Source organism: Octopus bimaculoides, chromosome 3 (genome assembly GCF_046866305.1).
Source record: "Octopus bimaculoides isolate indiv1 chromosome 3, ASM4686630v1, whole genome shotgun sequence".
In the NCBI taxonomy this organism is placed as follows: Eukaryota; Metazoa; Mollusca; class Cephalopoda; order Octopoda; family Octopodidae; genus Octopus; species Octopus bimaculoides.
The window spans coordinates 95,597,665-95,613,866 of NC_142930.1; positions in this window are offsets into that span (position 1 = coordinate 95,597,665).

Below are 16,202 nucleotides of genomic sequence, written 5' to 3' on the forward strand. Positions count from 1 at the left end.
TATATATATGCATATACATATACATTTAAGTGCGCGTGTATGTATATGTGTGTGTCTATATTTGTATTTGTCCCCCAACCAATCAGTTGACAAGCGGTGCTGGTTTGTTTGCATCCTTGTAACTTAGCAACTTGACCATATTGACACCAGTAAGAAAGAGTAAGATAAAGTGAGACAGAGAGAGAGAGAGAAAGCAGTGGACCTCAAAACAAATAAAGGTCTAAATGGGAGAAGCAGAGGGGTGGAGGGAGAAGCAGAGGGTGGGGGGAGAAGCAGAGGTGTGGGGGAGAAGCAGAGGGGGGGAGAAGAGAGCTCGCATAAAAGTTGTTTAGTTTTAGTTGTGAATCAGTAGTTATTAAAAACAAAAAAAATGAAAGAAAATTACAAAACTACGACTTTGACCGTTCCACCTTTGTATTTTCAAGCAGTTTCAAGCACTACCGCAGGAGTGGCTGTGTGGTAAGTAGCTTGCTTACCAGCCACATGGTTCCGGGTTCAGTCCCACTGCGTGGCACTTTGGGCAAGTGTCTTCTACTCGGGCCGACCAAAGACTTGTGAGTGGATTTGGTAGACGGAAACTGAAAGAAGCCCGTCGTATATATGTATATATATATATATATATATATATGTATGTGTGTCTGTGTGTCTGCATTTGTCCCCCCCACCACCACCACCATCGCTTGACAACCGATGCTGGTGTGTTTACGTCCCCGTAACTTAGCGGTTCGGCAAAAAGAGACCGATAGAATAAGTACTAGGCTTACAAAGAATAAGTCCTGGGGTCGATTTACTCGACTAAAGGCGGTGCTCCAGCATGGCCGCAGTCAAATGACTGAAGCAAGTAAAAGAGTAAAAGAGTAATATAATTTTTTCTACCTTTTAAGACGGTATCGTTACGATTTCAGGCAGATTATATTAACATTTCTAGCAGATCAAGCACTGGAACTTCAAGAGGCAATCAATAGTTGTATGCAATTGATTGCGAATGTGCGAGTGAGTGTGTTAGCGCATGTGTATTTGTGGGTGTATTTGTGTATGAGTGAAACAGAGAGGAGAAATAGGGAAAGTGAGCGTATATGCGCGCGCGCGTGTGCACGTGTGTTGTTTGTGTTTGTAGGAGTGAGGAGCTTTCGTGACTATTTCTTGGATGCCGTGTAAATGCATGGCTTGTTGCAAAACAATGCTTGTGAGAAAAATGAGAGATAGAGAAATAGAAGAAAAAGGAGACGGAGGAAGGATGTATGTAGCCGTATGTCAGAAATTAAAAAGCCAATGGGGAAATGAAATTTAGTTGCTATTTCTAGCAGGTTTAGTGTCTGTGCAGAGGATACTTTATTGGCCAATTAAAAGGCAATGAGTGTGTTTAAGCGATGCGCGCTTCTGTGTGTGTCTGCGTGTGTGTGCATGCGTGTGCATGTATGTGTGTGTGCGTGTGCGTGCGTGTGTGTGTATGCGTGTGCATGTACGTGTGTGTGTGTGTGTGTGTGTGTGTGTGAAGATAGAAAAAAGAGACAATTGGGTGTTGAGGATGAAGAGCGTGCGTGAGTGGAAAACAGAAGTGAAGAGAAAGGAAATGAGTGAATATAAGTGATGTAAGAGGAAGAATGTGACTGAGAGAGTAATAGCGTAGACTGAGGGTGAGTGGAAAGCGGAAGAGATAAAAAATAAAGGGAGGGAAAAGTGGAGAAAGTTAGTGTAGATTCTAGCAAGGGGAAGAGTGTAAGTGAAGGGGAGAGCGGTGAGAAAGAGTGAGAATGAAGAATGGGAGAAAGAGATGTTCGTGAAACGGAGAGAAAAGAGAAAAGTAGTGTTAATATAAGTCCAAGAAGAGTACAATGTGAGTGAGTGAGTGAAAAATGAATGAAAAGCATTAGAATGAAAAAGAGGATGGGAAGAGAAAAGAGAAGAGGAAGATAATATAAAATGATGCGAGCTGGAAAGTATGAATGAAAGATAGAGACAGAGCAACGAGGGAGTGAATAATGAAAAAGGAAAGGAGGTAATAATAGTGGTGTAAGGTGAAAGTGTGAGTGAGAAAGAGTGAAAGTGAAAGTGAGAGATAGGGGGGACAGAGAGGTAGAGAAAGATAAAAGAAGATGAAGAGAAGAGGAGAGTGTGTTTGATATTACGTGATACAAGGTGAAAAGAAATGAAAAACAAATTTAAAATATGAAAAAAAAAAAAGAAACGTTCACTAAATAATGAAAAATGTTCAAAAGTTGTTTCCAAACTAAAATATGAAATTTAAACAGAAAGTGAAAGCGTCAAAACTTAATGGGCAGAAAATTAGAAAGTCAATTCGTTGTGTAGTGGTTGTGACGATGATGATATTGATGGTGATGATGTTGGTGGTGATGATGATGATGCTGATAATATTGATAGTAGTCATGTAATGTGCAGGCATGGATAGACGCAGGCAGGGCTGTGAGGTAAGCAGTTTGCTTCCCAAACACATAGATCCGGGTTCAGTCCCACTGCGTGACACCTAGAGCAGGTAGGTGTCTTTGACTATAGTCTCGGGCCTTGTGGGTGGTTTTGATAGACGGAAACTGAAAGAAACTCAAGTGTATGTGTGTGCGTATATGTGTCCAACCGCTTGATGACCCGTGTTGGTGTTTACGTCCCCGTAACTCTTAGCAGTTCGGCAAAATACACCGATAGAATAAATACCAAACTTTAAAAGTAAGTACCGTGGTGGTGATGGTGGTGGTGGTGGTGGTGGTGGTGGCGGCGGCGGCGGCGGCGGCAGTGGTGGTGGCGGCGGCGGTGGTGGTGAAAATTGTAGCGACAATAGTTAGGAAGTTAGCTACTATATCAAGCAGGTCGAATGACCGCACAACAGCTTCGTTGGGCGGCTGATTATTGTTTGTTGTAAAGCTGCAGGCCCATCATTTGATTGAACAGATCCTCGATCAAACACATTCCGACCGTGGCCATCTTGTTTATCAGAACTATCTATGATTACATAATTTAATGTGTCCTCTTTATTTAACATTGTAAGCACAGGCACAGTTATGTGGTAAGAAGTTTGCTTCTCAACCACATGATTTTGGGTTTCAGTCTTATAATCTGACACTTTAGGCAGGTGTCTTCTAATATAGCCCCAGGACGATCAAAGCCTTGTGTGTAGATTTGGTGAACTGCAAGAAACCTGCCCCGTCGTGCGTACATACATACATACATACACACACACACACACACACGTACGTACATCCTCATACATGTTGTTGGCACTCCGTCGCTTACGACGTCGAGGGTTCCAGTTGATCCGATCAACGGAACAGCCTGCTCGTGAAATTAACGTGCAAGTGGCTGAGCACTCCACAGACACGTGTACACTTAACGTAATTCTCGGAGATATTCAGCGTGACACAGTGCTACAAGGCTGACCCTTTGAATTACAAGCACAACAGAAACGGAAGTAAGAGTGAGAGAAAGTTGTTGTGAAAGAGTACAGCAGGGTTCGCCACCATCCCCTGCCGGAGCCTCGTGGAGCTTTAGGTGTTTTCGCTCAATAAACACTCACAACGCCCGGTCTGGGAATCGAAACCTCGAGTCCGCTGCCCTAACCACTGGGCCATTGCGCCTCCACATCCTCATACATACATACATACATACTTACGTATGTGTGTGTCTTTGTGTTCGTGTATGTCCCTCTACTGCTTCACAACCAATATTGCTTTGTTTATGCATCCCGTAACTTAGCGGTTCGACAAAATGATAGATAGAATAATTATCAGACTTTAAAACTAAGTACTAGGGTCGATTTGTTCGATTACACCCTTCAAGATTGAGCCCCAGCATGACAACAGTCGAATGACTAAAACAAATATGAAATAAAAGAGAGTAGGGTTGTTTGGCTACGCTGTCTAGCCGATCAAACGACTGCGCAGAAGCTTTCTAGTTGTTGTTGTTGCTGTTGCTGCTGCTGCTGTTGTTGTTGTTGTTGTTGTTGTTGTTGTTGTTGTTGTTGACGACGACGATGATGATGTGTAGGCTTAGATCAGTACTGATCGAACAGACATGATCAATGATGTTCCATCTATAAGTTTCTTCGTCTTTTGCTCTATCCAGAACTGCGTTGTGTTCCTTATCAAAATAGTGCGCGCGCGTGTAAGTGTGTGTATGTGTGTGCCAGTGTGTGCATATGTGTGTGCATATGTGTGTGTGTGTATGTGTGTGTGTAAGAGAGAGAGAGAGAGAGAGAGAGAGGCGAGATAAAGTATATGTGCTGCTAAACACTGTCTTTAATTATTAGTTAACTAGTTAACCAATTAACTAATCAATTATTTGATTTATCGTTCGGTCAATCAATCAAACAATTAGTTAATTGGTTAAATGGTTAACTAGTTAACTAATAATAATAATCCTTCCTATTGTAGGCATAGGGCCTGATTTTTTGTTTTTGTTTTCGTGGAGGGAGCTAATCGATTGCATCGACCTCAGCACTTAACTGGTACTTATTTCATCGACCCCGAAAGGATGAAAGGCAAAGTCGATCTCGGCTGAATTTGAACTCAGAACGTAAAACTTGAAGAAATACTGCTAAGCACTTTGTCCAAACCGTGGTTACAATTCTGCCAGCTCGTTGTCTTAATAATAATAATAATAATAATAATAATAATAATAATAATAATAATAAGCAGAGACTGAAGGATTTTTAATTGCTGCACAAGACCAAAGCCTCCCCACCAGAAATTACCAAAAAATATAATGAAAAGAAACATGAGTAACTGTAGAATATGTAGAGATGGACAAGAAACAATAAATCATATTATCTCTGGCTGCCCAGTCCTGGCTAAGAAGGAATATATTCACAGACACGACAGAGCTGGGACCTATATACACTGGAAGCTATGCCAACACTATGGAATAACAACAGAAAAAAGATGGTATAAACACACGCCAGAAAAGGTCACAGAAAACGAGAAAGCAACCATACTCTGGGATATGCCAATACACACAGATAGAGAAATTAAGGCAATAGACCAGATATAGTTGTCAAAGATCATGAAGAAAAAAAATGCTTTTTAATTGATGTATCAATACCAGCAGATGACAACGTTTCCCTAAAAGAAATGGAAAAACTTTCAAAATACAAGGACCTGGAAATAGAGGTAACTCGAAAGTGGAATCTAAACACAGAAACAATTCCTATCATAGTAGGTGCCTTAGGTATAATAAAAAAAATATTCAGACAAATACATAACAAAAACACCAGGACTTACAAATATATATAACATACAGAAAATTGCACTACTGGGTACTGCACACATCCTACGCAAAACACTTTCAATACAGTAACCATAAGAGCATCACAGCAAACCACAGCACATACCCAAGGCGCACAGAGCTGCGCTCGGTAGTGAAGTGAAAGCACGTTATAAAAATAAAACTACTGAACAATAATAATCATAATAATGATGATGATGATGATGATGATGATGATGATGATGATGATTATAATAATAATAATAATAATAATAATAATAATAATAATAATAATAATAATAATAATAGATGCAGTACCAGGTAGTGGCTCTCATGGCTTCTGATCTTAACTGATTGGAAGTATTGTCATGTACATTGTTTTGTCTTGGTATAAAAGATGGTCTGCAGCAAATATTCTGCTCAATAGCACAGATTTGCTTGTCAGTTGTTTGGCCTTAACCAGTTGAGCATGTCCCTTAATGACTGAAGATATGTGCATCTCTGATCACGAGCAGAAGTAGTGGGGGTGCATCATAGCTATGTGTTGAGAGGAATTCTTTCGGGTTTGGATAATTCACCTTTGGAAACATGGGTGTTTTGTTCATCATCCTTAAACAACCCTTACTCAGGGACCTTTGAGAGGGATGGGCTACTCGACCTGAAAAAAATTCTAACAGGGCTCCACCTGCAAGGTCATGCGCTGTTTATCCTGTTATGAGATCACTATGTCGTGCACATATGGTTGTGATGCATGTGCCTGGTGTACTCTTATCAGGCGGGTAGTCATGATGAGTTTCATATATTTTACCCCAGTGTCACTTTGATGGCATGCTCTGCTCTCTCACTCAATAATAATAATAATAATAATAATAAGAAGAAGAAGAAGAAGAAGAAGAAGAAGAAGAAGAAGAAGAAGAAGAAGAAGAAGAAGAACAACAACAACAACAACAACAACAACAACAACAACAACAACAACAACAACAGCAACAACAACAAAAGAAGTGAAAAAGAACCAGTGTGTGAGATTATTATTGGCATAATGACCCTCCTGAGATGCAACAAAATCTGTTTCAACGCACAAGTTCACATCAAGAATCTTGCAAACCAAATACGAAATGATTTATTTCTTTACTAGAGTACTCGAGCCCTCAATGTTGTTGGCACTACGTCGCTTACGACGTCGAGGGTTCCAGTTGATCCGATCAACGGAACAGCCTGCTCGTGAAATTAACGTGCAAGTGGCTGAGCACTCCACAGACACGTGTACCCTTAACGTAGTTCTCGGGGATATTCAGCGTGACACGGTGTGACAAGGCTGGCCCTTTGAAATACAGGTACAACAGAAACAAGAAGAAAGAGTGAGAGAAAGTTGTGGTGGAAGAGTACAGCAGGGTTCGCCACCATCCCCTGCCGGAGCCTCGTGGAGCTTTAGGTGTTTTCGCTCAATAAACACTCACAACGCCCGGTCTGGGAATCGAAACCGCGATCCTATGACCGCGAGTCCGCTGTCATTGCGCCTCCACTCGAGCCCTCAATAATGATGGTGCAATTGTTGAAAAAGGTATCCGATGAAAGTTGATAATTAGAGCATGAGGAAGTAAATGAAAATGCCAAAAATAACAGGAAAATAAGAAAGCTATATTAACCACTCCCAAAATACTATACAGTTATGATTCAATGCAGAGGTTCGTGAAGAACAACAATTGTATTGTAGACATGAGGAGGCACTAACACAGTTTGGCCTTCTGAATTTTCAATCTGTAATTTCAAAATGTTCTTAACTCTAACCTTAACCCAGAGTAGGTAATTTCACAGCATAGACTACAGATACTGTGATAGACCGCACACTGAAGTAGCATTGAAATTTCTTATGACTGTTGCGATGCCGGCCGAATCATCTGAATTTATGAACATTAAAACATTAGTTAAACATGAAGAAAGCAGAATGAACTTTCAGGTACAAAAGACAAGCATAACAAAAAACACGAGACGCTATTGCAGTAAGAAAGTAGAAATGCTGTTGATTAATTTAGAAAGCTTCAAACTGTTTTATTAAGTATTATGAGACAAAACAAAGCAAAAATAAATAATAAATAAATAAATAAATAAACAGAATGACTCCAGCTCGTGTCAAATGATTTAGAAAGTAAATCTTATAAAGTGGAATAAATTCAACTTCAAATGCTAAAGTGTTACTCACAAAAAATAAAGTATATATACAAAGACAGCGTATTAAATATATTGATTTTGTTTATCTGTTTCGCTATATTGATGCGACTGCTGCGGTGGTCTTGCTCACTCTGGGATCTAGTTTCACTGAGCCTATCATCATTTGTAATTGTTCTGCTCAGATTAGTAAATTTGCTTACTTCTGCTAGCATACACATACGTACACACACGCACGCACGCACACGCACACACACATACATGTGGACCAGATGGTCTCGCACGAGAGAGTGAAGCTGACGGCGTGCAGATAAGTCACTGCGCATGTCATCAGTCATCATTCAGAGATGACTAGATGGTCATCGTCGCTCTGGCGGAGGAGCATGATTCTATAGTAAGGTCAATGTGATTTCTGAAGATTTTTATTGCTCAAATTTGTGTAGATGCTCACCGGAATTTGAAGTTTGGTCATTGGATTTATACGTCATTAGTTACATTCTTTTACTTGTTTCAATCATTTGACTGCGCCCATGTTGGAGCACCATCTTCAGTCGAACAAATCGGCCCCAGAATTTATTCTTTGTAAGCTTAGTAATTAATCTATCATTCTGTTTTACCGAACCGCTAATTTACAGGGACGTAAACACACTAACATCGCTTGTCAAGCGATGGGGGGGGGGGGGACAAACACAGACACACAAATACATACATACATACATACATACATACATACATACATACATATATATATATATATATATATATATATATATATATATATATATATATATATATATATATATATATATATATATATACGATGGGCTTTCAGTTTCCGTCTACCAAATCCACTCACAAGGCTTTGGTCGGTCCGAAGCTATAGTAGAAGACACTTTCCCAAGGTGCCACGCAGTGGGACTCAACTCGGAACTATGTGGTTGGGAAACAGGCTTCTTACCACACAGCCACGCCTGTGCCTATAATTACATATCTATTTTAAAAAATTTATGTGTATCTGTTGTTTGCATGTTTAAGTTAGCATGTCGTTGTGTCGCTCACTCGATGGAGAAGGGATCGGGCCGTGGCCGAGCGGTGGTTCATTATCTGGTGCGAAGCGCGCGGTGCATGTCGAGCGACCCGTAATCGAGAATCATGTCGTTCGCGAGAAGAAACTCAATAGATCGCAGTGTGGTAGCTGCTCTACTAAGCATGTCACTCCGAACGGCAAGTCGAGTCGTATGCAAGCGATCCTATCTGCAACATCCGAAGGCATGTGCACACTGGGCAGTTGCCCGGAGGCATCGCAGATCTAGGGCCCCAATTCTGATTTATATATACTGTTGCTGCTGTCAATAATAAATACTATACGGCCCAATGCATTGATTTGCTCAGAGGCCTACAATACTGCTAAAACGGCTCTGGTTTCTGTCTATTTTTTATGGTAATTTCAGATAAATGGGTACCTTGTACATTAATGTTCTTTTATTTTGTCTTGCTTTGTTTCATGTTCAATAGCGTTGTACATGTGATTGGTCGCGGTATGGGTTGATGGTGACCTTGTGAGCTTACGAGAACGTGTTTGTGTAAACTGGCGAGGTTAAGTCGCATGCTAATGTACTTAGCCAGTCAATAAATGGGCGTCAATAAAATGATAAAATAATTATGCATTTTGAAAATGGTACGACGTCGATACGAACGATTAAAACGCTTTTGCGTGATGAATTCGTATGGCGGCCATCCAATGACTGAAATCAATCAAACAGTGTGTGCGTGCATGCATGCGCGTGTGTGTGTGTGTGCATGCGTGAGTGTGTGTGTGTGTGTGTGTGTGTGTGTGTGTGTGCATGCTTCAGTGTGTGTGTATGTATGTGCGTGTGTGTACATGCGTATGTGTGCGTATGTGTGCGTGTGAGTGCATGCGTATAAGTGCGTATGTGTGCGTGCGTGCCAGCGCGCACACGTGCTTGAGTAAGTGCATGACCGCAAGATCGTGGTTTCGATTCCCAAACCGTCGGTGCGTTGTGTTCGTGAGCAAAACTCTTCATTTCACGTTACTCCAGACCATTCAGCATGCAAATGGTTAAAATTGCAAGGAACTGACGTTCCTTTCAGGTGAAGTGTCGTCCTGCCCGTCCAGCCAGTGGGATAGCAACATTCGGAGGTGACAACAAGGCGCAGAAGCACATTGGACTTAGCAGTGTAGAACAACATCCAATAGTTTAGTCGATACCGTGATGTGTGTGTGTGTGTGTGTGTGTGTGTGTTTGTGAGTATGTGTTTGTGTATATATGTATGTGCCCACGCGTGTGTATGTATGTATAATAAGAGAGAAAGAGAGGGAGAGACAAGGGAGAGTGGGAGGAAAGATGAAAATGTGTTTACAAAAAACACACTCTGGTAAGTTGTGATTATATCTTTATTTACCCGAGCCTATGTAGCGCTTCTGTTATTTGATTAACTTTGTCAATGTCCGTTCTGTTATGCAAATTAGGCAGACCAATTTAGTTCTGTATAAGTTTGTATTTACAATAAATAGCTATAGGCTACAAATTTTTTCTGTGGTTAGTGAAATGAGTAACTGATCTCTGATGAAGCGACGTCTTTGTTTCTTTTTAATTTTTTATTGATTGTAGAAAAAAATTGTCGTTTAACCACTTTACCTACTTTTCACTGGGTGATTAAAATGCGGTTTCACCAAAAAAACATACTCACATAAGTTTACCTTACATTTCTAAGTTCTGTAGAACTTATCGAATTAATACATCCACCCTCCATTACGCACACGCATATACATGCATAGATACATAGATAGAAAAATTTGGCAGTCGGAAGTCGCCTCTTACAACAAGACAATATCCCACAATGCATTTGCAGTACCAGAGCTGATTCCAACATTTGGAATTCTTGACCGGTTTGTCGTAGAAATCCATTCCATAGATGTTAAAAGCTGCAAGACACAGACACCAAATAGAAATCTACACAGAAATGATGATATCGATAGGCTCTACCTAAGATGTGATAAAGAAGGTGGAGGCTTGAGATCGGTGCAGACAACCTTCGAATGTCGTATAGTGTCTCTTAGACAGCACTTTCTAAACCATTAACTTGGTGCTGAAAAGCGAAGAGAACAAAACCTACGTGTCGGCAGCGTGCACTTCAGGAAGCAGTCTCTTCCAGAAGACCTCCCATACAACCCCAAAACAACTAGACTAACATGCCTTTAAGAATACTGGATGCGAAACGCTCAGTAAACCAAAAAAGACCTTGCATGGATATATTACCGAAAGCTTGAAGAAGACCGTAATATCGACATGAAGTGATGTCTCTCTCTTGGACTCGTGACTGCTACAACACGTTACACTTCGAAGGTTATGCATTTGCAATCCAAGATCAGGAGATTGCTATGAAATACCTAATAAACAAAAGAGACAACAAAGCCCTTGGCGCCCAAACATGCAACCAGAAAAATAGATTGTTATATTTCTGTGGAAAACGTCTCACGTGTGATTAGCAGCTGCCAAAAATGTCATCAAGGTACTATCTCCCTATGCAGTACGACGTTGTCACAAAAACAATATGCAATACCTTTTGAAACAAGACTGTCCTGGAATAAACGTAGAGATCCCTCTATTATTGAATAAATACACAAACATCAACACAAGAATTACTGTTAGGACATTCTCATGAAGACTTCTGTCAAGAGTAAGCATAACAGGTCGGATATTATTGTTTGGGATAAAAGGTGACAAGCTGGCAGAAACGTTAGCACGTCGGGCGAAATGCTTAGCGGTATTTCGTCTGTCTACATTCTGAGTTCAAATTCCGCCGAGGTCGACTTTGCCTTTCATCCTTTCGGGTTCGATAAATTAAGCACCAGTTGCGTACTGGGGTCGATCTAATCGACTGCCCCACCTCCCAAAAAATTACAGGCCTTGTGCCTAAAGTAGAAAAGATTATTGTTTGGGACAGACAAGAAAAAAAGTATGTACCGTCATAGAGGTCAGCTGTTTTGCTGATGTGAATATCCCTTTGAAAATCAAAGAGGAAAGAGAATAACTACGGACAACCGCTTTGAAAGCTCCATCTTCTGTATCCAGATTATAAATTCACATTTTTACTCATAATAATTGGTGCACTTCGTTTTGTGAGTAAATGCCTAAATGACAATCTCGATAAACTAGGTTTTCCAGAAAAAGAAATCAACCAATTCGCACATTGCAATACAATCTATCAGTGGAAGATTTAAATGAAACATCGTTTTTGTTATCTACATTCAGTGGAAGAATTTAAATGATTGAAAACAGAAAAGAACGTAGGTATATAAACTAGTACACAGTTGGTTACGACGACGAGGGTTCCAGTTGATCCGATCAACGGAACAGCTTGATCGTGAAATTAACAAACACTTCACAGACACGCGTAACTTTCACATAGTTCTCATGGAGATTCTGTGTGACACAGAATGTGATAAGGCTGGTAGTTTGAATTACAGGTATAACTCATTTTTTTGCTAGCTGAATGAACTGGAGCAACGAAAAATAACGTGCCTTGCTTAAGGACACAACGTGCCGCTGGGTATCGAACTCACAACCTTACGACCATGAGCCGAATATCCCTAACCACTAAGCCATGCGCCTTCACACACACACATATACATAGATGCATAAATGTGTGTATATATATATATATATATATATATATATATATATATATATATATATATATATATATATATATATATATATATATATATATATATATATATATATATATATATATATATATATATATATATATATATATATATATATATATATATATATATATATATATATATATATATATATATATATATATATAGTGTGTATATATATATATATAGTGTGTGTGTAGAGTAGAAGCTCTACAGGTATACTACCAATCAGCAGAGTGATTTTTCTCAGGATGTGATCTGGGATATCTGTGATTATGTGTGTATCACCTTGCGCTAATGTATCAAATTAAAATGATAGCTTACCGTATTTTTCGGCATAGAAGTTGAATTTTTCAGACAAAAATTTACAAGCAAAAAACGTGGATCGACATATACACCAAGATGACTTTGGATGACCAAAAATTCCATGTGAAATGCAGCAGGATTTGGAAAGATAGAGACCATGTTTGAATGTTTACACTATATATTACGTCGACTTGTATGCCAGAAAACTTGGTTTCCCTAAGTACATCCAATTAAGTTGTTAGGCATGTATTTTAATAGCTTCTGTGTCGCTGAACTTTCCTTAAATTTTCTTCTCGTAAAGGGCAACGAACAGACAGAATCGTTAAAATTCTTTGCGGTATTTATTACGGCCCTTTAAATTTACGTTTCAATTCAAATTTCCCCGAGGTCATTTTTGCCTGTCACCACTCAAGAGTCGATAAAAAATAAGGTACCAATCAAGTACTGGGATCAATGGCATCGACTAAACCACCCTTCCTTCAAATTGCTGCCCTTGTGCATAAATTAGAATTTTTTTCTGTCTGTTTGTCCTTTATCTATATCATTCTTTTTTTTTTTCTTCTTCTGTATTCTACATGCTTGACTTTTTTTCTGCCTTCTATATTTTTGCTTCTTCGGTTTTCGCTCCTTGTATCATCTCTTCAAATTTCTCTTTTTCAGTATTCTTGTCTTTTCGTAGTCTTATTCGGTCTTTTTCATCGTCTACCTTCTGCCCTCTTTACTTTTCTTGTTCCCATAGTCTTACTTTTTTCTTTGTTTTGTTTTCTTTTTTCACATTTCTTAAGTATTTTGTCTTCAGAATTCTTGTTTCTGCTCTTTCTGTCTTTTTTTCTAATCTATCTTCTTTATTCTTGCTTTTATTCCATTATCTCCCGTCTTCTAGCTCATGCCTTAATTCTTCTTGTTATCTATCTTCTCAACCGAAATTTTGTTTTCTATCTATTTATTTGGATTCTAACTGTCTCTGCATAAATATATGTAAACACACAGACATGACTGTGTGGTTAAGACTTTGCAACCACTTGGTTTCAGGTTCAGTCCCACCTCGGAACACCTTGAGCAAATTTCTTCTACTATAGTCTCAGGCTGACTCGACTACAGCCTTGGGAGCGAATTTGGTAGACGGAAACTGTGCGGAAACCCGTTGTATATATTTGTGTGTATGTGTCTTTGCATCTGCGTTTGCCCCACCACAAACACAACCACCAGTGCATTTATGCGTATAGCGTGTGCACTAGAGTGATACCTGTCGTATGACAGTTAAATCTGGTAAGTCTTCTTTTGCCACCAGGGTTAATATCAAGAAATATGGCGTACAAATAATAATTATAGTTTAAATTAGTTTTTTGGTCCTCGTACTAAAATGATGAAATGAATTGGTTGGCACTCCGTCGGTTACGACGACGAGGGTTCCAATTGATCCAATCAACGGAACAGCCTTCTCGTGAAATTAACGTGCAAGTGACTGAGCACTCCACAGACACATGTACCCTTAACGTAGTTCTCGGGGAGATTCAGCGTGACACAGAGTGACAAGGCTGGCCCTTTAAAGTACAGGTACAATAGAAACAGGAAGAAAGAGCGAGAGAAAGTTGTGGTGGAAGAGTACAGCAGGCTTCGCCACCATCCCCTGCCGGAGCCATGTGGAACTTCAGGTGTTTTCGCTCAATAAATACTCACAACGTCCGGTCTGGGAATCGAAACCGCGATCCTACGACTGCGAGTCCGGTGCCCTAACCACTGGGCCATTGCGCCTCCACGATGAAATGAATACTAATTGTTTAAAAGAAAAATATTTATTAGCTTAAAGTAAAATTAAACAAATTTCTCTCATTTGCATAACACCTCTTCATAACTACTCCAATCATTTATTCCCATTCCTCCTCCTTGATCAGTTAAATAAAATGTACGGTGGTAATTTTTCGATGTAACAAGAATATTCACGTTCTTGGTTTGTCAGCGAAGAAAATCTTCGGGTATGAAACGATCCATATATATTTAAGATATCATGTTTATGTTATCCCCCACACGAACAAACCCTTATGTATGATTATTACAAGATGGATTAGATGACAGGCTGCGAGAGGAGATGCCGAGAAATTCAAGAACACGTGTAGAAAGAAAAATGCAGAAAGAAAGGGGGGGAGAATGAAAGGAAAAGGTAACGAGTAGAAAATGTGAGGGAAGAGAGAAAAAACGACGAAGAGAGGGAAAGACCAAGAGGGTGGGGAGGAGAGAATGAAAGCAAATGTTGAAAGAGGATATGTTTATGTACATGTATACGTTTGTCTTCTTTCACGAATTGTTTTAATACTCCCATATCTCTATCTGTACACACACACACACACACACACACAACACAACGCGCGCGCGAGAGGCGGTTTTCTAAAGTTTCCGTCTACCAAATTACTCACAAGGCATTGGTTTGCAAGGGGCTATAGTAGAACACAAGTATGCATATGTGGGCACAGGACGTCACGAAACGTGTACAACAAAAAATACGAAGTACGAGTACATGGAATATGAACTATTTTTTCGAACAACGAAAGACACAAATCGAAAACAAGACAAACAACATAAAGAACGACCCTTCATCAGTTGTTGGCTGTTTTTCTATTCTTGTATTTCTAGCATTTAACAACAATATACACTTTCGATAAAACAGCTGCTCTCGCAAAGCAAATTAAATAAAATTTGGGATTAATTCATATATATATATATATTTGAATTAGTACGTAAACTAATTCATGCTATTGGCTCACTGAGTTATTCCCCTTACGTTATGTCATTAATAATACAACCATAGCCGTTTGGATTGGCTTAAGTAAACTACATTTAACTGATGAGCTCCAATTTTACCGAAACTTGTTCACAGTTATCCTCTTTTAATATATATATATATATATATACTAATAATAGTAATAATAATAATCTGTGGATGGAATTTATAAATATCTTAACGCATCGCTACGCACGTTTCTACAAATCACATGTTTCTTATGATCATAGTCTGTATTCCTGGGATGATTAGGGTACAGTCCGTAGTACCCATTGACATCGGGTTCATATTCATGGGTTCATTTCTTCGGGCGATGTGGCATTAACACACACACACACACACACACACACACACACACACACACACACACACACGCATACACACACACACACACACACACACACACACACACACACACACACACACACACACAAACACACACACAGAAGCCAATGCATAAATAATGGTCATTATATATTCTTTTATTGTCGTAAATTCGACTTTCAGTTGTTTCGATAGTCATTATAAGTTCGTTCACTGATTGGTTTAGTCATTTGGTCCATTGAGTATATATATATATATATATATATATACTCAGTTAGTCCATTGAGAGTATATATATATATATATATTTATAATGGAACAAAAACGCAATAGAGGACAATAAAACATTAGGACAGATATACGATACAAAGGTGGACAGGAGAAACAACAATTAAAAGGATAGGGGGAAAAAGGACGGGTCATTCGTGGCCTTCTTTCTTCAGTCAAGATACCAGATGTTCTTACTGTTTCGGGCAGTTACACTTGAGACAATTCTATGTGGTTGCCCTGAAAAAAGTTCAATCTAAGAGCATTAGATATTTTGTGAGAAACTAGCAAATGTGTACGGCAACAAAGACAAAAAACAGAGAACATATTACAATTACGAATACAAACAAGAATATAACAACAGGTGTTTCTCGACTGAGAATGAATCAAATTGAGCTGGCATGTATGAAGTGAAAGCCTAAAGGCAGGAACATAGGAGATAGATAGATAGATAGA